The 26,734-nt window shown below is 47.0% G+C and overlaps 1 protein-coding gene across 4 annotated transcripts in view; it reads right to left on the bottom strand.

The window, feature by feature from the left end:
- The window catches only part of MESR3 (misexpression suppressor of ras 3), a 242,402-nt gene that overhangs the window by 107,851 nt on the left and 107,817 nt on the right, over window positions 1-26,734 (bottom strand). The window contains exon 1 of one of the 4 annotated variants that reach the window (XM_075872281.1): window positions 14,678-14,889. The exons of 2 other annotated variants lie outside the window; for them this stretch is intronic. The gene's annotated coding sequence lies outside the window, so the exon portion shown is untranslated. Of the gene's footprint in view, window positions 1-14,677; window positions 14,890-26,734 lie in introns of those variants that run through there. One more of the 4 variants, XM_037415945.2, reaches the window with a different exon arrangement.

Below are 26,734 nucleotides of genomic sequence, written 5' to 3'. Positions count from 1 at the left end.
GCTTTATTGATGTATTATATTCAATGTACCAAATATGATACAGTGGGCACAACATGTCAGCTGTTTGTAGCGACATCTGTGTCACTGTCTCAGCTTCTGCCTCTCAGTTCTTTCTCATTTCGACGTTTTGGTGGCTTTCTTCGGACGTAACCAAAAACCAACTCGCCCAATCAGTGATTCCCACGAACACCTACGCAATTAATTAATGTGGCATCGCCCGCAAGGGGCGCTAGGTGGGCAGTCACCATACCCATGGTCGAGCTCGTTGTTTAGATTTCTTGCCAGCGTGTGGCTCTGTATATGGCGCGCGGCTACGTGCGTGAAGTTCAGCGAACCTTCAGCAGTCGCAGTACAATTCAACACCCTTTCAGACGGACCAATTCAGTTCCGCTCGCGAGCTTCATAACAAGCCGTTATTTAAGTCCGAAACAAAAGCTAAAGCACAATTGACAATGTCAGACGTGCATTTGGAGCTGCTAGCACTAACATTAGGTAAATCTGTGTGCTACCCATCAGTCCCATGTTGGCTTAACAATCGCCGCACCAGCGTTCCCTCTTGCAAATATTGGACAAAACTCTATTGGTGAAAGGATACCACAGAAGCGCTGTCTCAAAAAATAAATGAATAAATAAACAAGCAAGCTCCAAGCCCCGCAAAAGAAGTGCAGCAACAACGCAGAGGGACGACACGATGAGCACAATTTAACCACAGCGAAAACGCCGACGCTATTCGTGGCAACAACGCCAATTCAACGACTCGGCAACATTAGTACAGTCACAGACCAGGAGGGGGGAGGAAAGCTGCTCTCATCTTCCCAGTGTTTGACCCATTCGTCACGCGACTCAAAGGAAAGGCGGTCTCGGCAGCCTGCGAATGCGCAAGGAAGACCATCCCCGTATTCTTTCCCCACATATATTTTGTCGTTTTCTTTTCAGTGCGCCGACTTTCTCGGAGTCAATTGGGAGGGAGCGTCAAATTCGGCCCCCTCAAAGCTAATAGACGTCGACGGGCGAGACAAACAAAACAAAAAGAAAAACAAAACACAAAGTAGCGCCCACCACGCTGTGCCCACAAGAGAGCATGTACGAGGCACCATCCTGCCACCCCTATGAAGCTGAACAGGAAAAATCCACTTCGCAAGAGTTTCTTTTATTTCGTTCGAAGCAGAAACGACATAGATTCGGGTGCCCTGTCGTCTGCTGGTCGACCCCGTTTGCAGACGACGCCGATTTAGAAACTACAGCGCGAGCAGAATAAATGGCAACAAAAGGCCAGGAAAGTTCAGCGCAGGAAAAGCGAAACTATGAAGCAGGGGGGGGGGGTCAAGAAAAAAGAGAGAGAGGGAAAGTCATTTTGTCGATCCCACGCTGGCCCACTCTACTAATAAAGAACTGTAGCGTTCGCGTATCCTATATGTACGAAGAAACGTTAGCGACAAAAAACTCTGGTGAGTGCCACCCACCGAACGACCTAATGATGGACTCATTGCGGCTGGCAGACATCATCCGCCCTCGTTCCCCTGAAAAACACGCACAAGTATGCGAAGACGAATATAGTGCCCAGAATGGCATATTAGAGGTTGACACGCGCGCGAATGCTGTTGTAATGCTGCTTTTGCGTAGTCCACAAAAAATCATACGCACATCATCATCATCATTCCTTAATTGGTCACCCGTAGTTAATTAGGCGCCCGTTTGCTCTTTCCAACGGCCTGCGCCTCCAAACATTCATACGACTCCAAGTTAAGTAAAACTCCAGGCAGTGGCTCGCCAAACTCGTGTCCCCCCCCCCCCCCTCCTTCCGAAAAAAAAAAAAACACGATAGGAGCATTGGGAGACGTCATCCCCGCCCCTTTCACCGACATATTTGCTGAGATCACTGTGTTCGCCAAACTGCGCAGTTCATTTTGCAGCGCTTTGTTTTATTAACAGGCCGGATATGCGAATTCGGAGCTACCTGCCAAAGCAGCGGCGAATATTCAGCGTTTTATTCTTACTCGGTCCCCCATACTTTTGACGCCGATTGTAGGAGTTTCACAGCACACGTGCACTGCTTCGCCAACCATCGCCAAGTGGCTGATTTTGCCCACCCCAAGCGCTCGACGTCAAAGGTCACCAACGAGAAACGAAGGCCGCCTATAGCGACTAGACAACATATGAAAGAAAAAAAAAGTATAGGCTTGCTTTTATTAAACTGCAGCGTGAAACAGCTAGACGACCATTCGACGCGTTACGGCTGACGCGAAGCCCATTGCTGTCCAACCAAAAGCCAACAGCGACGACTCGTACACTTCATAAAAGCACGCGTACACACAGTTTCCATCCTTCTCGCCCTTCAATTCACACGCTTCTGTCGTCCCCTCGCGGCTCATCGGGGCTTGTCAACACTTCATGGCCTAAATTGGTTCCAGCCCGGCGTGGCTCAACAGGCTGCTATTACGGCACCCAGGGGCGACGAATGCTTCTCTGCCATGGTGACTGCGTGGACTTGCAGTTGGAAAAACTCACTCGCCCGCAGAGCAACCTTATTTCGTTCGCATTTGGAGACACTGAGAACCACACAGCAGGTCAAATCAAATCATGTTTTTTTTTTTTTTTAAGTTCAGTCTTATAATAGAAAGGACTGCGAAAATAAGCCACATTCAATACAACTTGACTACTTCACAGCGTATATAAGAAAGCACGAAGCGGCAATATGTGACTTTGTGGTCGTGCGCTACAAGTATTAGAACTGCGATTCTCATACATATATGCACAACAGATTTTAAAAAATGATTAAGCTGTTGCAAAACAAACATGATACCGTGACTGTCAAACAAAGAGAAGGTACACAATACTGTGCATACACAAAGATGTATAGATTACCACCCCAGAAGTGCCTACAACTACTGCAGATAGCTGTTGTTGAGTGCAACATAATTCCCTCGACCCTGGAGGTCGCGATGACGAAGCGTGACAGTGCACGGCACCGATTAATGAAATACGCCGCGAAAGAATCAACCCGGTGCTCCTAATTCTCTTCGCTTCGTTTCTTCCCGCCAACTAGCCCTACACTAAGCAGCTCTCAAGCGCTTACTCTGAAGGCTGTTGCAAGCGGATAGCTACCTATATTCCGCTTATTTTAGTTCTACTCATCATACACAGAATTCTTTCCTGATTATGCATGCAACCACTGCAAACTCGCCACAGCCGCTTTGGGAGCACACCACGATGTATACCCAACGATGCTTGTCCCGAGGGTACACATCAGCAAGGTGGGACGATGCCACTGCACAGCTCCAGTCTAGACAACTAAAAATGGGCCATGGTAATAACCAACTAGCTTAAATAGCCGTTCTTCTTAAAAATGGGCCGTCTAGAGAGCACGCGCGATGTGGCTGCCAGTCAGGCCAGGCCTTTCAGTCCCAACGTGGGAGCCCTGAACGCGTTCGCGCGGATTTTCGCAGAACACTAATAAAAACTATTCCATCCTATCCGCATTGTTGAGCCGTCCACATCAAGGAGGATTAACAAATATTGCTGGAGTGGAAGCTTCCGCAGTGCCTTGGCAGCAGAAGTGAAGCCAGCTATTGCCACTGCCAAAATGGTGGAGACATGCTCCTTTCCGATAGTGCCCACTTAAAGATCAAGTGGCTATGATATAAATTCCGCGTTAGTTCTATATTAAAAGATAGCTGTTCCCGACGAATTAACACACAGAAACGAGTATAAGTGACTGAATTTCCCAAGAATTTTGCCTCTAATTAGAGGCTCACTAAGGAAAACTAGTAACACTAAGACGCACTTGGAGCACTGTGTGACACGAAAAAGATTTCACGTTAGACTCTTTGGGCGTGCGAGGGATGATACGCTCCGTTCTCAAGGGCGACACTTTATCATGCCCCTAGTAAGATGGCTGTTGCAGCCGCCATCTTGCCAGAGGCACGGCTTCACTCCTAGGCAATGATTTCCTCTCCAGCAAGTTTTTTAATCCTCCTTGGTCCACATCAGCACCACATATCATCATCATCATCATCATACTCAACCTGTCTTAATGCACTGCAGCCTAGAATTTCTTGAAAGTACTATAGAGGGGACTGTGGCACTGCGATCGTTCAGCCACCATGGTAATTATGGGTAGTACACAAAACTTCTTGCGGGCTTCAAACGCACTTGTGGCTTCGTTTAACGCGGTGTTTTTGTTTTGTTTAGAGTAAAATAACGGACCGCTGAGAACTTCGTGGGCCGATTCGGATTGGTGAACCCAAAAGGGTGGAGGTGGTGAATCGCTCAATTTCGTCTAGCGGCAAGGCGGATTCTGGCCACACAAAGCCAAACGAAGCCAATAGAAGGAAGATTAGACAACTTTGTGTACAACCCATCATTCCAATGCTCGCTGAAGCGCCGTGCGTTGCAGCTCCCATAGACGGCAGAGTTGCCTATCGTGTACTTTTAGGAAACTCCATGCACGGCAGGACGACGTCCCCTCCCAACGATCCTGACCTTTAGTTCGCTCAATCATGCGCCAGCTCTATACATTTCGTCTTTATGAACTCTCTTAATTTCGTGACTATACATGTAACTATCTGGACTTCACCGACTTCGTCTCCCATCGCTTGTAACCATGCATTTTGTCGCACTTACCATCCACCTATTTTCTGTCCCAAGCGCTACTTGGACAGCCCAGTTCAATTTCTTTTCTGTTGATGTCATCTACAATAATCACTACTTCTCTCCTATCTCCTAGTCATGTATATCCCACCATGTATACTGCAAACCAATTTACTCAGGCTTCCTAATCTCCTAAGCTTGGAGGTCAACGCAGGAGCAACCGACTTCTTGGCTCGCGTTGGCTATGGTTGGCTTCTTGGACCAGTCAACCTACGAGCGACGACAAGTGCGTACACTCGCGCGACTTGACAAGCGCGATTCGGCGATGTCCGTAATAGTTAACCAAGCGTAGACAAAAAAAAAACCGCAAGAGGATAAAAAAAAAAAAACCGACACGTTCGGCTATTATTGGCTCTCTGACCTCACCAGACTACGAAAGATGTCGATTGTTACGGGGAGACAAGTGTTTCCAGCGGTCATCGAACGCCGGCACGTTATTTGTATGTCATTCCAGGTGGCCACTGAAAGCGCTGCCACCGACCACTGAAAATTGGTTGTTCGCATTCGAAGCGTGATTGGCCCCGAACTACTTCGCACGTTCAAGTTCGATTACACTCGTCCGCTGTGGCCCAGAGCTTGGAAACTACGGATGAACAATTTTCTATTCAATATTTCGCTACGCACACGACTCGGCAGGCAGGCTGCAGTCAATGCTTTCTTTTCAAGGAAGACTCAAACGTTCGTCCGGCCCGCCGAGTTTTGACGTTGAAGTGACTGCACAGTGCTGTCCAACTTCTCCAATGTGTTTGACCACTGGTCCCGTTAAGGGCGTAGGCGAATCGGCGTGCATCTTTTTTCGTCCGAAACTGGGGCGCACAAAGCGGTCCCAGCGGCCATTATAGGTTCGACGTGGTGGCACTAAACTAAATAAACCGAAAGCTCGACATTGCACCCTTCCGTACATCGCAGTGAACGCTGTGGAGGCTGGCGAGACTTCTTGCAATAGACGTATATATCACTGGGAAATTTTTGGTCTCTTACGCACAACGTGACTTATAATAAAGTTTCGTGATGTGTAATACGTTGGAAGTTTTTGTTTTTTTTATGGCATAAAGGTGAACAAGTCTGCTGTGCTTGGACAGCTGTGTTCCTCTTAACTCTGTATCTCTTAGTGTTTCGTTGTCTCGTTTTGTTCTAACGGCGAGTTTATTTCTTGGTCGAGCTTTTCATTCCGGGATCCGTGGTAAAGCTTGTGGGCATCGTAAACGAGTATGAACCACAGACACTGGATAAATCCAAGTACTCGCCAGTGGCATTACTAAAAATGAAATATGCTATGGTGCGTTCCGTAGGCCCTCGTCAAAGTTATTTCGATCGATCAATCAATCAATCAATCAATCAATCAATCAACAGTTAGCTCAACAAACTATCATCCTCAAAATGTGTGTGCGCCACACAAATTGGCCAAGTCCCACCATACACAACTTTCACTGGAAAAAAAAAAATGCCCACGTACCTGCACGCTTCGCTGCAAATGTCGCCGAATGAAGCTATAGTCCTCAGCCTGCCTTATTTCGTGCATCGCGTCGTGTTTTGAGCGCAGCCTAACCTAGCGGCCATAGGGTCTTTAGAATTGCGTATATATGTATTTTCTAGTGAAGGAACACACTGCGTAATACTAACGTATCGACGTTTCACCTCAGGCATGCGTAATATTCGCTTTTTGATCACCTATGTTCGTATGTATAAACACTGCCAGCAGGTAGAGGTGGCTTGAAGTCTCGCCGAGTGGCTGAATCGTTTTGAGTGACAGACAGGCCAAAAATTTTGCGTACAAGTATCCCAAGCATCTTCATAAAGGAAGGCGAAAGTTAATCAAACAAATGTCATGTGAGTCACCATAGTCGCCCCATTGTGACGTGACAGCGACAGCGTATTCGAAATCGTCATTGTTACGCACGTTTCCCCGCGCCATCCCTGCGACGCCGTTATTCCGTCAAGACATCGCAGGCATGGAGACTTCGGTAATTGTCCATCTTAGCAGTATATTTGATATTTGTGGTGTAACAACATGGTACAGCAATTTTTATGACATGTGCTTGCTTTTTTATTTATTTTTGTGTTATGTTCTTTTGTGGCAGTTTACATATATAACTTAGACGAAGTGTATTCGCGTTACATTTTCGTAACCCTTATATAACTATTGTACAACTTTCTGAGTGTGCATCAGAATGTTTCTATTCTATAGGTATTTTTACGGGAGGTAAACTCACTCCCGTAAAAATTCCAGGCGAATATTACAGTACAACTAAATAAAAAAAACACAGAAAGTTTACAAAATGGAATGGGGTGTTTCCTGCGTGGCTATGCATAGGGCCTCGCAAGACAGCCGGAAGTCGTCCGGTCCAGACGCCCATACTTCCAAAGTGTTTCGACGGACAGTTCCGGCACCATTCAGGTGCGTGAAAGCGTGACACAGGCGCCCAGTACGAAGAGGAGGCGGAAGAAAGAGTACACGTGACAGCAGTTTGTTGTGAGCCAACCCGCCCCGTATGACAACACCACAGTCTCCAACATATTTTCTGTCAAGTATACGCCTCAATAATGGGGCAATACATCAACTAGGGGCTATCTAAGCACAAGCTCCAATAGCTGAAATAGCGGCGCTTTTGATAGCGTCACAAAAAAAATAAATAAGGTAAAAATCATTACAGCTTCACACTATAGTGGTGCAAAGGTTGAACAACGTGCGGAACTGGCCCGACTTATTCATTTTTTTCTTTCCTTCATTATCTGGTTCCATCTTTCTATTTTTATTTTTTTCCCTATTCACTTCCCTTCTTTCTTTTTCTTTCTACTTCTAATTTTTGCTAGCTTCCCCTTTCATTTTTCTCACACGTGGTTCGAGCCGTCGTTTTTCCCTAGCTGTATAGCAGTATTTCCGCACTTTGCGTCATCATCAAGACGCTCTCGGGGAATAATAGACAATATTTCTTCTTGACACGAGCACGCGATCAGCATGCTATACACGCGGCTTACACTATGCGCGATTTTCCCCGCGTTAGGCCAAGCGATGACAATAACGTATGATCGTATCATACAACATCGCACGACAGCAGCCCGGGCCCCTAAAATGGTCCGCACTCCAAGAAAAAAAAAAAGGGGGGGGGAGAGGGGGCTGACGGAATTTTTTATTTTATTTTTTGCAAGGATGCTCACACTATGGGTGCATGTATTTTTCTGAAGCTGCAGTGCGTGAAAGGATTTAAGTGTGCCTAATAGAATGACAAAACGGCCAGTTTAATATCTCCAAATCGTTATAAACTGTGCCTTTTCTAGGCGACTATTGCACCTTTCTTTCTTGTTATTCGGATACATGTGTGCGCCGCACCTAAAACTCGGCCATCGAGTCCCTAAAATGAGCTGATTGAAGCCCAGTTATGCGCGAATAAGGTCGTCACGGCGGATGTGCTACTAACGGCGATGAAACTTCAGAACCACTTCCTCGGCACTCGCGTCGCGATAATTTACTAAGCCGATGTATAGGCTTTCAGAGAGTATACGCGCAAAAGGTTTCAAAGTCGTTGCGGCGAAACTTGAGGCCGTTTAGCACTGCCAACGGCGAAGCCACATCGCTAGATAGCAAGACTTTCTGGAAGTGATGGGAAGTGTCGTTCAGTCGCAGAAAAGTTCATCGCAGTAAGTGCAGACGCCACTTCCCTTGTCATGAAGGGCGGCGGTTGAGATTTCAAGTGGGGATATCTTCGCCTACTTTCAACAAGTAGTGGCCTCAACTTTAGAAGCTGACTTTACTAACGCCGCACAAACATACTGCATACAAAAACATGCAAATTATATATATTATGCTAAGCTTGACACTGCTTTGCACAGTATAAGGCACTCTCGAATGGCTAGACTTCACTGTGATACTCACAGGAGACTGCAGTAAGACACCATTTTAAAGAGAGTATCTCAAGGGTTCTCGAAAAGAACAAGTGAATGTATTCTTTGGAGGTTAGAAGGGGTCGAGGCCCTACTTAACATGAAGTACTTTTAAGACGTGATCTGCTATATAGCAGTTCTTGACAGCCATAGTATTTTTTCTTCGTCATGTTTGTTGTATAGTGTAATATTATGGTGTATCCCTGCGTGTGAAGTTTAACCCGAAATAAAGAAGAAAAGGAAAACAAAAACTGCTGAAGTGCCGGTGACTTCCAACCAGTATGGCTAAACTATACTGATGACGTCAGGCAAAAAAAGAAACCTAGCCGACGATTACGATAGTCCCTAATGCGACTTCCGTGTGCAGCTCCGAGCCGAGGCGAGGTCAACCGTGCTTGAAGTTGTGACTTCCCGCGGTCTATCGACTACGCATAAATCGTGCGGGTAAGCGAGTGGATAAGTGAGGTACCCGCTACACGTACGTACCCACTACACGTGTGCATAGTGCTCAATTTGTCGATGCTACACGCCGCTGACTTTACAATTGGTGGGAGTCTTTAGAACACACACTCGTATTGCAATTACCACTGTGTGATGACTGGTTGTTATTGTTTTGCTTTTCAGTCACACTATTACATAAGTTAACGTGATTCTTCGCTCGACATGACACCTGTACAGTATTTTTTTTTTTTTTTTTGCAAATAAGTTACAAGCATCAGCGTGGCTCCGCGGTAGAATACTCGACTGCCACGCAGGGGGGTCCTTGGTATTTTTTTTCCTGATTCATTTTTTCATGTCTATCGCATACTTATTAGTGTCTACTGTGCAGTTGCGACACCAACTGCGACGGTGACGCCGCTCCAACAAGGAGGTTAAAACCTCCTTGCACTCAGCGCAGGAACGGGCGTCCAATAGCTGCGCTCTCACCTTTTAAAATACAAAATGACCACCTGCGCACTTCCACCAGAGCCACGCAGCATGATCATCCGTGAAAACGTCGCGGTATTTAGCACGTGCACCACAAGCTCGTAACATTTTGTGAATTCAGCGTACACTAAAAATAGAATCCAGCCTTTGGAAACGTGTTGTAATTGGTCCTTCAGCGCTCACTTACGCTTTGCAGTCTATTCTCTATAGGATCTTGATGACATGGCTTTTTTTTTTCTGGAAGCAAGAGAAAAAATCGACCCTGTGTCGTGAGTGAAAGTGCATGGCCCGATTGACGGTGCCGCATCGCCGTTTTTTAGCATCCACAGTCACGAAGATTTAGCGGGAAAAAATTGGCCCCGTATCTGCATGCTAATCTGCAAATGTCGTCGAAAGACGATAGTCCTGCATGTGGAGAGAGTGAACAAAACATTTATTTGATGTTCTGCGCAAGAAAATCGGTGAGTGGTATTCTGGAGGCACTGCGTTAGAGTGCCTCGAGCGTGCGGCGGAGGCGCTTGAGCGCATCAAGTCACGGCACACGTGAGGCACAAGCGCTGTCTGGCAGTTTTGTTATAAAACAAAGCGCGTGGCTCTGAGACAGGTGTGCGCGGCCATCTCAGAGGTGATAAGGTGTAGAACGCAAGGCGACGGGTAGGTGCCACCACCGTCTCATCTTAGCAAAGCGTTTGAAAACACTCGCCTTTCCGTGCAAGCGTTGCATGGTCAACGCAGCGTGATAAGCGTTACGGTCCTTAAAATTACTTATGTATGCCTTTTTCTAGTAAAAACGAACATGCAGAATATGTACGTGTTGTTATGGTGCCCCAGATATGCGCAATAATTGGTTTTGAATTGACCATTGCACAAGCATGAACGCTCAACCTTGAGCAACATTGGTGGGCGCTGCGGATGGGGTCGGCCATTCGAAGTATCGTTTGGTCACTTTGGTACCAGTAAGGATGGAAAAACAGACAAGTGTACAGACAGACAGACAGACAGACAGACAGACAGACAGACAGACAGACAGACAGACAGACAGACAGACCAAAATTTCTGCATCGAAGGTCCCCCCAAAAAGACTGTCGTCTTTTTTTTTTTAAAAAAAAAGGGAGGGGGGCGTAATCGACCAGCTGAACAAACGGTTTGCGAGTGGCGATAACAGCCCGCCATAGGTATGCCATTTTGAGTGCTCCGTCAACTCTCCACGGAGAAGTGTATAGCTGATGTCAGCGCCCTTTCAAACGTCCTCGTTTGGAGGCGCGTTGTTATTGCCAAGTAGCAGTGAAAGAGCTGCGTTATTCGCAGTTTCCATAAATAGCTTGACGGCTTACAAGGTAACCAGCAAACGTGCACCTCACCGTCAGACTCACTCACGAAATATATTTTCATCTTAGGGCCACTGGAACTCACGAAAATTTTCCTCAATAGTGGATGGAGTTATTGCTCAAAAATAAGTGTGAAAAAATAAGCGCTAATGGACATTCATCCTTTTGTGGTGGACCTTTGATGACCATGGGTCAAGTGCTTTGACTATAGTTGGCTATGAGTCTTATAGGCGGAGTTCACAATTATAAATCAATCTATTATATCCATAAATGGGTAGGTAATAACTCGTACTCGAACTCACCGAACCATTACTGACCTGGGCTGAACCAGACTCACATTTACGGCTCGACCCGACTTGGAGTGAGTCGACTCACGTTATTATTTACTTATCTTTTGAGACCACGGCGTCGGTGCTCTTAAAAGCCAATATCTTGCGTAATCGGTGCTCTACTTGCGGCACCTAGTAATTTCATACCTTGAAGTTCGAGTTATCAAGATGCTTTAACCCCGCAAGGATATTTGTATACTGAAAGAGATGACTCACACGATGTCTATTTTATCAACTTCCCGCGAAATAGTCTGCCCCATCCGTTACGCACGCTTCCATTAAACTTATACAGTGCTTGCGTATTAACGCTACTGCGTTCAAGTTGACGTTAGTGTAAACGTGAGCTGACGTAAGGCTGATATTATTGCCGACGTCTAGTATACAAAGGACGAGATAGACAGGACGACAAATACTGATTGATTGATTGATTGATTTGTGGGGTTTAACGTCCCAAAACCACCATATGATTATGAGAGACGCCGTAGTGGAAAGCTCTGGAAATCTGGACCACCTGGGGCTCGTCAACGTGCACCCAAATCTGAGCACACGGGCCTACAACATTTCCGCCTCCATCGGAAATGCAGCCGCCGCAGCCGGGATTCAATCCCGCGACCTGCGGGTCAGCAGCCGAGTACCTTAGCCACTAGACCACCGCGGCGGGGCAGGACGACAAATACTGTGAAGTGACATAGCTTCGGCATTGAACACCTGTTTCGCGCTTCCAGCGATCAACTATGAGTGTATAAGTGCATGCCAACAAATAGTTGTGGCTTACGAATTGACAACGCTTTACCTATCCCTGGTAAGGGTATTTCAAGGAAACAAATCCACGAAGTGTTAGTTTGGATATAAGTTGACTCACATAGAAATAATTCAGCGTTTTGACGAAACGTGTAGCTCATTTGAACTTCGCATGACATTTAGAAATGCAACAATTCATCTACCATGAAACGTGACCGGCTTTAACATCTCTTTGAAGCATTATATCCAATGCAGCCAGCTCGATGCGGCGTCCTAAACTCAAGTTGAACCCTGTGTGTAATCCTGCAGGTTTCTGCTCAGCAGGTAAATACCGGCAAGATGCAGCCATTATATACCATCCTCTTGAGAAATAATGGCAATTTACTAGTCCCGACTTGAGCATGCTTGCCGAATGTGCTCCATTCGATTTTTATTCTTCTGGTTACTTCAATCTTCTTGAGGCATTATATTCAATGCAGCCAGCTCGATACAGCGGTCATAACTACAAATCAGGCAATTCTACCACTTCTATGAGACAGCTATCCATTTCACTTATAGTTGTGGCGAATAGGTTTAATAATAATAATAATAATAATAATAATTACAGACGCCGTCAGTGCGCTCGAAAGCTCTACATTAACGCAATGCGCTAATGCAATTAACCCGCGCGCGCATGGCCAAACAAGATAAAGTTACGTCAGTATTGCTCATGAACAACAGTGCCTATACAAAGACGCATTGATTCCTTTGCGGTGGACCTTTCATGATCATGGGCCAAACGGTTTGACTAGTGAAAACGTTCGTTAACGAGTCCTGCCTAACGTGCACTGACAGTGTGCAGTACACTGGGCTTGTGCCGTTTCACGTCCATCTAAATGTGGCGAAAGCGGTTGGAATCGAACCCGCTACCTTCGGGACAGCAGCCGCGAGCACCGAAACCATTGCTCCAGCACGGCTGAGCGCATACCGGACTATATAGCACCAGGTTAACGTTCCTGCTTTCATTTATTGAAGCTACTGCATTCCCACACGAGGGATTATGGCAGGATGGCAATTACGATCGTCAGCATTGCAAAGCGAACATGAACCTAAAGATTAACGAAAATACGGAAGCAAAATACGGCTCTCCGCATTAAAAAAGGGGGGAAAACCTGACAAGCGATATTAACTAACACACGACTAACCATGGTGACAAAATGCAATTAAAAAAAAGATTAGGCGACCCAAAAGCTTCGCCTTTATAGGAGTTCAACGCGACGACAATATTCTGATTGATTGATATGTTGGGTTTAACGTCCCAAAACCACTACATGATCACGAGAGACGCCGTAGTGGAGGGCTCCGGAAATTTCGACCACCTGGGGTTCTATAACGTGCACCCAAAGCTGAGCATACGGGCCTACAACATTTCCGCCACCATCGGAAATGCAGCCGCCGCAGCCGGGATTCGAACCCGCGACCTGCGGGTCAGCAGCCGAGTACCTTAGCCACTAGACCACCGCGGCGGGGCTTACCGGCTTCAAACGACGAAGTTATTATGCTAATCACATTGTGTGTGCCACTGTTCAATTCTTCTGCACTTCTTCACGTTTTTTTTTCAAAGGAACATTATTATTGTTCTTATCAAATTGCTCTCTTTTTTTTAGCAAGCGTTGTAGAAAAAAAAATGTCTATTATAAGGTACAGTACGGCCGATCCCCGTTGTGGGTATGAGCCAAGATCTTCTAGGCGACAAGACAAGTTCTGCTCTACCCCACACATGTTTTGACGCCCGATTGCAATAGGCGCTGTTACCACGCATTATTAGCGCAATATTTTTTGTTGTATTGTGAAGAATGCATACAAGACGCGTGTGGTTGTAACGCATGTGACAACTTTCATCGCATATTCAGGAAGAGGAAGTTAATTTCAGCGTACTCACAAGCAGATGCGGGGCCGAGTGGTAGAGAACATTCGCTTGTCGCGCGAACGACCTAGGTTCGATCCGCATTACGCCTCGATTTTATTTGCATAGTTCCCGATTTTTTGATCGCGCATAAGCCGATGATTTCTCGCTAACAACGAACGACGCCGACGCCGGAATTTTCGGCGAAACAAGCTCTTTAAAAGCCGTCGCGTTGATAAACGGGATAACGTACATACCAGAAACCGACCACATGTGCACGTATAGGAAAACATCGGCGTTGATTGTACACAATTTTACAACATAAAGTTGTGCAGTCAGACACGAGACAAACATTGGAAGTGATGGCTTCCTCTTTTCCTCTTTATAAAAGGACACTGGACAATGCTCTTGGAAAGTTTCTAATCGAGAGACACTTTTACGAGAGGCTGAAAGTCCCGAGCTGTAATACAGACAGACACGACAGTTAAGATTTAGAGTTAGGTGGAACCGACCATTCGTAATTGTACGGCGCACGAACGAGGGAAGAGGGGCAAGAGAGCAACGCCTCTGTTCGGGTGTATTATTTATTTATTTATTTATTTATTTATTTATTTATTTATTACATACTGCAGTCCTGTAAGAACCAAGCAGGAGGGCAGATGGGAAAGTTACATGTATCGCATGGTAGCGGTGAATACATATCAATAACCATGCTTTGGTCATACACACGTGCAGTATAGATATATAAACAAATACACCCATACATACATTTATACACACATTTTCAGGTAAAGAAAAAAACGTTGCACAGTGCAAAACTCATTGTAAACTAGAAAGTTGCAACGATCACACTCGTCGGAGTAGCTCGTCTTTTGTTAACATAGCAGCACCAAGGACAACAATCGCGCGGTATATCATTGAAACGTTTGACTCACTCCATACTTGCTCCAACTCGCCCGGGCTGTCGCTGCTCCGTGTCAGGTATTAATCCACAAGCTCGCCCGAAAATCAGCCATCCATCCCGGCAGTTCGCGACGTACGCATATCCAACGACCGCGCCTGTGTATGAGCGAGAGGAGCACCGCGACTCAACACGCCGCCGACCGGAGCGGGGGGAATCCCCGACCAGTTTTCACCGTCTACGCTAGGTGGCGCAAACGTCTGCGTCAAGTTAAAGCGTCATCTACAGATGTTGAAGACGACCAGACATCTCCGAGAAAGAATATATGACAACGCACGTGGATAAAAGAAGAGTCGGCTACCATTGGCACGGGCGCACTTGTATCGGCAAATGACTCACGACGCCGGAACGACGTCAGAGAGCGAGGGCAGCGGTGCGTGAAGATAAACAGTGCGCCGGCCGATGCAGCGGGTGGAGGTCAGCTGCGTGGGCGGAGAAAGGCGCGCCGGACTCGTCAGCGTGCAACGCCATGGAGCAGGGAGAGAAGGACGCGGTAGTCTTGCTTGCTTGCTAAGCATTTCCTCTCTCTCACACCGCTATTGAGTGAGCTCCGTCGGTGGGAGAGAGTGCAATATTGCAGGAAGTCCAAATCGACGTCCACAGCTACACGGGCGGTGTGCTCGCGTTGAAGGTTCCGTATTCTCCACAGAACAATGAATGGGAACTTGTTTTGAAGCGCTGCGTTACGCGGGGAGTCGATCAAAAATTACGTGTAAAACCAGATGGAGAGGGGAAAAGGTCATGTACGGAATGTTATCCTAGCAACAGGCGTAAATGCGTACAAGTGCCAATCGTGTTCAATCACACACTTTCAAGCAACACAACACCAACGATGGGAAGAGAGAGAGTGCGAGATTGAGAGAAAGGAGGTAACACGCAAGGATATGTTCAGTTGGCTGCATTGTGTATTGGCAGGGAGGTTTGCGACCAGATGGACTAACACACACTATGTGTTGCCGCCAGTGACTGTGCTATAGTAATAAATTAATGAGACTTTACGCGCCAATAACACGATATCGTTATGAGGGACGCCAAAGCAGAGGGCTCCCAGAAATTTAAACCACCCGTGGTTTTTTGACGTGTACCTAAATGTCTTAACTAAAACAGGCATTTCACCTCCATGGAAATCGAGCAGCCGTGGCCGGAGCTAACGTCGCCATTTCAAAGGACGCGTTTCCCAGGTCCCCAATATGGCTCATTTCTGAAGGGTCAAGTTTACGCCCGGCTTCGAAAAAGATCAACACTTGATTTCCATGATGACTAAAATACGGATGCCGTTCCAAAGTGGTGTTTCAACTCGTAAGGGGAAAAAAAAATAATACACGCGTCTGACCGGTGCCGTCTCCCTAGCTCACCCGAAATAGCCATTAATTGCAATATGCGAGAAAATAATGCACTTAATATTTAGTGAAGTGTCAAAACTTCATTCCGCCTGAGGTTGCGGGCCGCTAGACGAGGCTCCTTGGGTCACACGTTTGAAACCACATCCTTGCTTCTAGAGGTTAGATTCGCACCATCCGCTCATTTAGCTTGCATTCAGAACCGTCGCATCTAGTTTTTTTTTAATTCCCCCCCCCCCTTTTTTTTTCTTGTTCTTTCTTTACGCGACTCGGAAAGCAAGAGTTGGACGGCGTCCGAAAGTACTTGCTGCCGTTAAATGTACAGGTCTGCTGGGTGCACGGTCAGCGGGAGTCAAGGACCGCCTGATGGCCACCTCGGCCTTGGTCACGCGCATCGCCGCGTAGTATACAGCACTGCACACGGGCAACACAATAGCTAGTGCAGCCTTTCCCACAACACACGGGCAGCCTCCGACAGCAACGCAGGTCATAACCACGAGCTGGCTTGGGAGAGGGGCCCCTCCTCAACAACATCTGCCTCTTTCACCGCACCATGCACGGACTCGATCTTGAAGCGCGCCACAACAGCGAGGGAGGCTCGCACCGGCGTGGAATGCGGCGACCGAGTCACCGACGCGCATCCAGTCACCCTGGCCCCCAACGGCACATCCGGCGGTGGACACAATGCCGCGTTGTACGTGCGCGACCAAAATCAGTTGTGCGTGCGTGGTGTGTGCATAACTGAGTGGCCGCGTATAACGGGCGAAGTGTTCTGTCCCGGTTTGCAGTGCCGGACAGAACGCAACGACCCGGAAGCGGCGGTGGGATTGTGAGACTGGACGCGACTGACAACCACACTATTCAATACGGGACTTATATAGAGACTCTATGGAACGCGTATTTTGGGACTGGCGATTGACGACAGGCACCTGGGAAGTGTAGATCATCCCACACTTCAGTATTCTCACCAATTCCTGGAGTATACAGAAATTCGAAGATAAAGCGACGCGCATTGTTGCAGGCCATAAAAAGGAGCGCGGCTCAGCGTCGTCGCGAAACGGGAGCGAAATAATTGTTGACATTCGCTAAATATGGGTGCCCACAACTCCTTAAGTCAGCCCCGGGTACCTTACCCCATCCATTTGAACAGGTAGGTGCCCGGCAGGACTTTGAATCGAACCAAGTACCTGCCCCCGCATTGGAGGTGGACGTCCTAACCATTTTGACCACCAGCTGCGGTATTAATTTATAAACGCTGCTTACATGCTTTTACCGGGGCCAGCGTCACGATACCTTTAGCACGGAAGCACACACGATAAGTCAGAGACGTGGAAGGTTTTCGCTTGTGTGGGGGACGGAGTCGAAATTAGGCAGGAAAGAAAACTTTGGGGGTGGGAGGAACGGTTGCCACTCCGATGCCCTTATCTTTCACCCGTTTTTCCTCTCTCGTTACCTCTCTACCACGTATTTTATTTCCCGCTCCATACACACACCCAGGCGCGCCACCGGCGATGTCGAACGTGTGCGTCGTACAGTTCACGGTCCCTTTCCCCGGCTGGGTGCGGAATGCAGGATGCTGAGACCCATTCGCTATGGTATATAGCTGCGCTAGCGTGTACTTGTTTGCACACAGAGGCGCCCTCTTCCATGACCGCATATACACTCCTGCTTCCGCGTATGAAAGCACGCCCGTATCGATGAAGCATGGACGTATATCGCCGAGCCCCGTGCGCGGCTATTTGAAAAGAAGCGAACGTTCGAGCGCCGCTTGCTTCGGTTCGCTGACACCCATTCACACGGCACTGTCTTGCGAACTGTGTACGCGTTTGTGTTCGTGCCGCGCTACTTCCTGACAGCGTGCCAGGTGAACCTGGTATGACTGGAGATGGATGTACCACAGTTGTTCGATTCTTTTGGGTGGAGAGAACGTATACAGCGTATACATGGTACTGTCTACACTTTGTGCAGAGCGCAATCAGCTCCCGCCTTTTCGCACTGAGCTGCCCGTTTGAACGGAAACAGTCGAAAAGCGTAAACTGATCCGGTTCTGTGTAGCTGACAAAGTGTCCCAAGAGAAAGACTCAATGATAAGTTGCTCGCAGAATACAATGTTCCTCGGGCTGTCGTTAAACATTCTGAAACGAGGCGTGGTTTGTTAAAAATGGTGATTGCTCGAGTTGAACTGCCGTATTTACCGTACTCGCACACTACCCACACAGGCTAAGGTTTTGCTTGCTATTTCGCTGGTGCTGGATATGCGCTGCTATGAGAGTGCCATTACTACCCACACACAACTTGATCCTATGAGTTCCATCTCTTTCTTTTTTTTTCTTTTTTTCTCTCTCTTTCTTTCTTGCTGTATTTCTTTCTTCCTTTCTTTGAAGACGGTAGCCGTATATGTAGGCTGGTTGTGTAATTCGTGTGGTTTCAACTCCCAAGCCAACTAAACTGACTGGAATCTGCTCTGCGCCACAGCGGGGAGCTCCGAAAAACTTTCTCGACTGCGCGGGTTTACACGACAAGCACTGGAGTCGCACAATACACGAATCCTCGAGCGTCGGCGGCGGAAATAGAACCACCCGCGTTTTTCGGATAGGCAGCCAAGCGAAATGGAGAAGTGTAGTAATTAATGAGCGAAGTGAGATTAATGAAGTGAACTCCATTAGCGAGTATAGTAACGAATCACTAAGCGGCAAGCTGGGTTAGTTGGGCACGGATGCATAGTGATGAACAACGCAAAACGAACATGAGAGATAAAAGAGAAGAACATCAAAAAACGAGCGCCGAATGAGTGTGTAAAGTGAGTGAGTATGCTGAATGAATGGGTGTAGTAAAAAACGAGTGAAGTGAACTGAGTCAAGTGAATAAATAGAACGAGCGAAGTGAATTAGGTGGGCTAATGCAGCGACCAAAGTGAATGAAATGAGCGAAGAGAACAAAACGCGTGAATATGTCACGTGATTCAGGCGAGTGAGTGAGGGGTAATTTATCCATCTTTACAAACAAATAAAATAACTTAACAACTGAATGCCTCATGGCCAGGTTGCGACACCACCACCAGAGTCATTGCACTCACTCGTGCAGCCTGCAAGGTCAGGCACACCGTCCCCCCACGCGCCCACCACGCGCGAATCAATTATCTCTCTATGAGCAATTACAAGGCAGCCCGCCGTGTCGCGTTCATGGAGTGAGGTGGGGCGGCGCACTTTGCTTCATCTACACTAGGAACTAAGTCGAACAAGTGGGACGAACATGAGGCGATGCCTCGAAGGCGAGGAACTGCTACCCTGGACTGCGCAGCTATTCGCGGCAGAGCGACGCCACCGTCGCCTCGGAGCATGCGCGTGGAAGTGGACGAGACTCGGGGAAGAAGGAAGACATTGTGCGCGCGTGTTTTTACGTTGTGCGTAACTTATTCGTCTAGTGTGTGTTTTCCTGTGTATGACCGACCATGCCATACAGAACACCTGACTATGTAGTACAGTAATCAGCAAGCTCTACAGGAACACTCCGCAGCACGTCCTCAGACAGTTTGATTGACGCCATCGCCGCGTAGCTCTGGGTTCTGTTGCCTATGTGTTACCCATGCATGCCGCCATACGTGCAGGTATACGGAGGTATCTCGAAAACAGCGCCCAGCGATAAGCGACTGGCATCGGCCAGTGTAGTCCGGGTCACGCGTCGGTGCGTGCGTGCTGAGCTTGCTGACGACAGTAAAAGGTGAACTCACTTTGCGTATCCAGCAGGCTCATGCTCGCATGTACGCGACTCGACCGCTGCTGTATTACACTACGTGGACACATGCACATCTTGTGTGGCACTGCAATGCAAATTTTGCGCGATGTTTGATTTTTACAATTGCGCACTTTGCTAGGTAAGCGAGGAGTAGGCAGTGCTACCACAAAAGCACTACTCCTGTTCCTCTTTTCGAAAAATAAACTAAAAAAGGCGAAACAAGGAAAGAGAGAAGAAATCAAAGGAAATGAATAAAGCGACGTGCGCACCGCGAACAGCGGCGGGATAAAGGACAAAGCCCCTCGGGCGTACACCGTATACAAGCGAAGACAAGTTAATGGGCGCCGAGCAATTATGGCCGATCCGAAGGCGCCTCCCGGTGCAAAGGCGGCCTCCGCATCGCCCTCTGCACACGTTTCAAGGATGTGCAGAGTGAGGGCGGACCCCCAAGCCGCGCAGGAGGCCTCAACAGGGGGGCCTTTTATTTTCGGGGTGGGAAGCGAAATTTCCTCCCGCATGTGCTATATAATAGGCTGTATACGAGCAGACATGGATCGCACGCGTTGCTTCGAACAAGTGGGGAGTCCGAAATGTGTTGCCAAAAAACCCTTGCAAGAAAGGAGGAGTAGGTGGGGTGGGGCAACCATCCTGTTTGAGTGCTCGTGTGGGCGTTTGTATGTGTGTAAAATTGAAAAAAAAATATCGTGTGTACGCGCGTGCGTACACTATAAGTATGGTTGAACGCGAGCGTCCTCTGAAATCACATCCGCAGGTGGTCTCGAACGGGTGTCAACCGCATCGGTTCATGACTAATAGCAAGGAAAAGCTTTTTTTTTTTCTTCTTTTTTTCAGTCGATGTTTTGGTACTGCCAGACCCCCATCGAAAGCTTTCTTCACCTACGAAACGAACGGTATCGTATCGTCACACAAAAACTTTAGGCGATCTGCAAAGCCGTGACAATATCACAAACCGGGCGAGGTCAACGCGTGCCTTTTTTTAAATCCTTCTTGTCTTGGCCAATTTGAGCGTTTTATGATTTAGCGAAGGCGTTCGCCTTAACAACCACCTTCACAAACCGCTTTCCACGTTGAAGCTTCTCGCGAAGTGCGGTATTTTTCGCATGCGAAGAACAAAACAATTCGCCAGTGCGAACAAGACTGTCAGCACTACGCTGTAACGGAAAGGTCCTGTATACATTTTTCTCTTACCGGCCATACGGCAACTTCACAACCTTGTTTACAAACATAGCTATTTGATATCCATTGCCCGTCGAATTGAAATCATCGCACAACAAGCATATTTTTATCACACCGCGGTGGGCTAGTGACTATGGGCTGCTGACCCGCAGGTCGCGGGATCGGATCCCGGCTGCGGCGGCTGCCCTTTCGATGGAGACGAAAATGCTGCAGGCCCGTGTGCTCAGACTTAAGTGCACGATAAAGAACCCCAGGTGGTCGACATTTCCGGAGCCTTCTATTACGGCGTCTTTCAATCATAGATGGTGCTTTGGGGACATTAAACCTAAGGTCCCTAGATGAAACAAGGTAGCGTCACTCATTGTTCTCGAGCCGTCCTCCTCACTCTCTCGATTACTCCTCTTTTTCTCTGCCATCCGCGTCTGTAATTGGTGCATTACTTGCACGTGATCTTGCAAATGGCTAGTGGTGTTATTTATTATTATGCAAAAGGTTCAAAACGAGTACGCATGCGCATATGGCTCCAGCCGGATTCTCGCCGTGACCAAAGACAAAATCGTAGCCAGAACATAAACTGAAGAGGAGGAGCGTTTCGGTGTGCGCTAAGTCGACCAAGATTGTTTCGTTATGCTCGTTCAATGCAACATCTGCGTTTTTCAGCAATGCTGCGTTGTCGTAAACAACAGAAAATGGTTTCGCTCTCTTCAACTTACCTCGTGCTTTCCGAGATGAAGCGCACCATGAAGTGCAACTATGAACCATTTCACGCGAATGCTTTCGTGCAACTCCGTCAACGTACGCCGACGCGGATCTGCGAAGCGAGTTCACTTGTCGGTTTTTATTGAAACGCCAGGCGCGCGTCTAATGCGTGTCTAGTGCATGCCAGTTGGTACAAATACATGTGGGTATGCACGTATACAGAACAGCTGTAGGTTGTAATCAACGCACCTTCAGAAACATTTCACTCTTGACCAGTTCCCGCTTGAGCCGAAACGCGCTGCTTCGAGACACCTCACCACTAGAACTCTCACTTTTCAGGAAGTTCCCAGCACCGCATCAGAATTACTTGGCATCACGATTGTCCAAATGGGCACATTTAAAAAAAACGTCATCGCAGTGCTGCTGGACGAGTGTTCGTACCAGTCTGGTCTAGTTTTTTGTCTTGCGTGTGCACAAGCCGGTTGTAATGAATCGTCACAACGTCACGCCCTGTGGACACTTACAGTATCCAGCAAGAAGCACGTTCACTGTGTCACAGCACGAACAAAACACAATCGTAGAAGCGGACTAGTTAGAACTGGACGAAATACGCGGCCGTGGAACTAAAATGTACTACGCGAGACGCCATGGCTAGTGGTGTAAAGTATAGAACTGCCCAACGTTGCCGGTTGAGTAACGCACATCCCGTTTGCTCTTGTGTTGTGCTCTTTATGTTCATAAAGATAACTGTTTATTCTACGTCTTATCTCGTTCCATTTTGTTTCACTTACATCTATTCACCGTAGCAACAGAACACAAACATTCGCTTTTGAATGAAACTTTTAAACCTCCTAGGGGGCTCTTCAGGCAAATAAGCGAGGAGGAAAAGGGAGGGTGTCGCTACCTTGGAAACTTGTTTCATCTAGGGACCTTAATTAAACCCCACATATCAATGAAAAAAAAAAATATTGTGTTCAGGAATTTAGGAAATCACCTTAATTGTGCAATTACCTATTAATTGCTCTCAACAGTTCTGTGTTAGTTTCGTATCTACATTTGGTTTTGTAAAACTTACAGCAGTGATAATAAAACTAGTTGCATTTGTCATGTAGAGTTCATTATTCTTGCTTTGTTATTTCCGTTATATCTCCTAACATTTTCATGAATTTTTTTTTCAGTAGTAATACCGTCACATTGTTTATACATTGTATTGTCATTCTTAATTAAGCTTGTTAGTGATTTCTTACACATTGGCATCTCTTGCTGCATTTTGTAATCACCCCCGTCACGTCGTCATAGGGGTTCCCCTGTCAGTTTCTCGGAAACTTTGGGACATCATGCTGAACTATTCCAACCATGTAACAAAACTGAAATATGTAATAATAAAACATGACATGACACCGCTTTACGAAATAGACTGCGCTTGTTCGCCTTCTGCACGCTCACATCACCGCCAAACGCGTGAAAAGTGTGCACACAAAGAGATTTATCCCGCCGCACATCTCTAAAAAACCAGGGTATTAAATTATTCCCATACAAGGAGCCCAGTCACTTATGACAAATCACTCCGTTTATCGTTTTTAGATTAGCCTAGAAAGAACACACGGTAAGGAGGAAATCAACAACTCCGTTCGCGCTAATTAAGAGCGTCGTAATGAGGGCTACGTGTGCGAGTGACAGGGCCTGAACGAAGCGCGAAATTTCACGGGGCGGCTAAAATTAAGGCAGCCTGTATACACGAGCGAAGCGACAACTTCTAGAGGCTGTTTTCACGTACGAGAGAAAAATTTGTTGTCCGCAAAAACGCCGGTTTTGTTTTGTTTTCGTTTCTTTTCCTTTAACAAGCCACAAGCGTCGCCCTAAATCGAGTAGCACATTAGCCGAAGCACTTTACCAACACTCGATGCAGAAGCTTGAAAGAAGAAAAATGACACTTCAGCTATGTTCACCCGTCCAGCAGGAGCAATACCGTGGAACTTACCGACCATCAGTTAATTTTTTGTGCAGTCGTTAGCAATATTAAACGAAACACAAAGTATCATTTGAAATCCAGCAGTGGCTAAAGGCAGTTTAATAATTGTTGAGGTTCACGATTACGAGGGACATCGTAGTGAAGGGTTCCTATAATTCCGACCACCTGGTGTTTTTTAACGTGCATCTATAATAAGTTCACAGAGCTTCAACATTTCACCTCCGCCAAAATTCGGCCGGTGCTTTAGCCCTCCGCGATGTTCGGTTCGAAAGGCAGCTAGTAAACGCTAAAGTGTTCGTAAGACCAAATAACCAGGTGATGAGGTATGTCCGGCGATTCAGTTCGTCATATGCATATCGAGACATTACAAGTAATCGCTGACTAAAGATGAATTTCGGCTTACGCTGACATATCGGTCACGAAGGTACATGACTAAATTTTTCTTCACATTTGCAATCCGTCTTCTAAGATCACAAAGGAGGTGCATAATAATTAATGCAAGCAGGTACGTAAAACTAATTTAATTAATTTATAGTACCATCGCGTTTTCTTACCTTAAGACCTTGGGGGATAGAACTAGTTTATTCGCAATCAACCACAAACGATCTTCACTGATTGCTCGCTTTACTTGACCAATCGATCGACGGGTCAGTTGACCGATTGACGAAGCGAAAGATTGGACACTTGGACATAGTCGTCCCTACGTGCACCCGTCTAAGTACTACTTCCGGAAACCACTTGCGAGACGCGAGCTAAACACATACGAGTAGCCTAAAATGAGGTTAGCCAATGACGTATACATCGAATGACAACTTCTTCCCGGTAACCCAGATGCACGGTCTTCCGCTTTGTAAAACATGCACTTTTTCGAACTGCCCGCGCTGACACACCCTTCCTACGCCTCACAAAGTTTGCGAACGTCGATGCGGAAGACGCTGGATGTTATCCCAGCACTATACTATCGATTCCACGGAGCAGTTACGACCCTCACAATTTCGGGGTCGTACGACCCATCAACCTGTCAAAAGCAAAGTCATGCGGTAGTCAACGCTGGTCTATGCACCGACTCGACCAGAACCGAGAATCAAGTGCCCACAAAGGGCGGGTTCACAATTGGCGCTCCGTTCCACTCTCAGATAGCATCTCCTGTGGGTTGGACGGACGTGCAATCGAAGCGGATAGTCTCGTCTCGTCCCGAATGTATAATAAGCACTGGAACTGGCCCGCTTTCGTCGTATACAAAGGCAAGCCAGACGTCGGGCAACTGGTCATCGCGACGGTGGTGATGGTGGTAAACACCGGCTCGCGTTGTACGTTGGTCGCCACCAATTTCGCATCTCCTCTGTAGACGGACAAAGCTCAGTCCTGGTCCGAGGAGGCGGTACTTCGTAACGGTATATCAGTAATCATCAATCACATACTGAGACGGTGCGCGTTACCGTGTTATCTTATCTGTGTCAGTTTCATTCTTGTCTGCTTGACCGAATTTCTTTAAGAGTAAACATTTTTTTTACTATAAAGTTATCTTATGATTCAAACCTGCCTCTCCCATCGTCCTCGTCGTCGTCGTGCAGTAGTAGTAGTAGTAATAGCAGTAGTACCAGAAGCTACTGCAACGCCATGAGGACTACTACCACTACTACTACTACTACTACCACTACTAGTCCTCATGGTGGTGCAGTAGCTTCTACTACTACTACTACTACTACTACTACTACTACTACTAGTGATACCACTACTAGAGGTGGTTCTACGAACATAACTGTCAAGGTCTCACCGTCGCGAGACCACGATATGATCAAGACGGACGCTAGCAGTTGTACCAACACTGCTACTAGTACAACTAGCTGTAACAGTACTAGTCATACTGGTATTAGTAGTCGTAGTGGTAGTACAGCCATGACGCAGGTCACGCGACCGGAGAAGTTAGTGAATAAAGAAATAATTGAAATGACGATGCTAAATAATGATGATCGTGATGACAATGACACTCGATATGAGTGTTAAGCTGCCTTAGCCTACCCTCGTATAGGCTATTTTATGAATGGATTTGGGTGCCGCCAATTCGGGCTGTTCGTATTTTGTATGTAACAATTAACCGAACAGTGTTACGGTGAATGCATGAGGATGAAAACTGCTGGGTTGGTGCGTACGATGCTGCATTCCCTTGCTATAGTTAATTACCGTCGCTATACACCAAAAGCAAGAAAACATCGGCTTAACTGTACAAGATGATGCCGTGCAGGTGTCTTACGAAAAAATAGTAATACAGTGTCGCGTTTAAATCTCTGCTCACCGATGCTTTTCACGGCGTAAAAAAAGAACGTGTGTGTTTTTTTGCTTCTACTTTTATACAGAAAAGACAAATAAGCATCTAAGTTGCTATCTACCAAAATCTACCCACAGTATTCAAGTGAGTGGAACACAGACGGCTCGGCGTGGAAGTGTGCATCCCTCGCCCATTTTCGCGCTGTATACCAGGAAGAGATACAGGAGAGTCCGTCGTTTCAAATTGGCGCGACGGAAAGAAGCACCGAAGACGGGTCGCGGATAGGTCACCAAGTGAAACGCAAGACGCCATCGACGTCTCGAGTCGTGAAAAGGAAGCAGAGCACGCGGTAATCGTGGCGTCAAAGGAGAGCTCACAATCGGGCGTTGTCAAGAAAAGACGGGTGCGAAAGCAACCTGGCGATACTGACATAGCCTTCGTCACTTCGCCATTTTCTATCACGATAGCACCCGTGGCAGGAACGCTGACGCCCAGAAATAGATCGTAATTTTGTTTTGCCGAAATACAGGGGCGCCAAAACAACCTCACATGCGGTGATTAGAAATGTCCGCTATCCGGAAAGGAGGAAGAGGAAATGATCGCCTGAAGACAAAACAAGACAAGGGATTTATGGGATAAACATAAATATTATGAAAATATAATATTCGAAAGGTCTGTCTTGCAAAAGTTATCTTGATCTTCGCGTTTTCCTAATGTGTGCCGTGAACTTAGTGTAGGTTGCTAACATGGGCAAGTTAGCATAGCATGCTCCCAAAGTGAGCGGGCAGTTTGAAACAAGAAAGCTTGCAAGCGGCGAAA

This window comes from Rhipicephalus microplus, chromosome 8 (assembly GCF_043290135.1).
Source record: "Rhipicephalus microplus isolate Deutch F79 chromosome 8, USDA_Rmic, whole genome shotgun sequence".
NCBI lineage: Eukaryota > Metazoa > Arthropoda > Arachnida > Ixodida > Ixodidae > Rhipicephalus > Rhipicephalus microplus.
The sequence above is the reverse complement of the archived record's forward strand: the minus strand, read 5'-3'. Positions and strand labels throughout refer to the sequence as shown.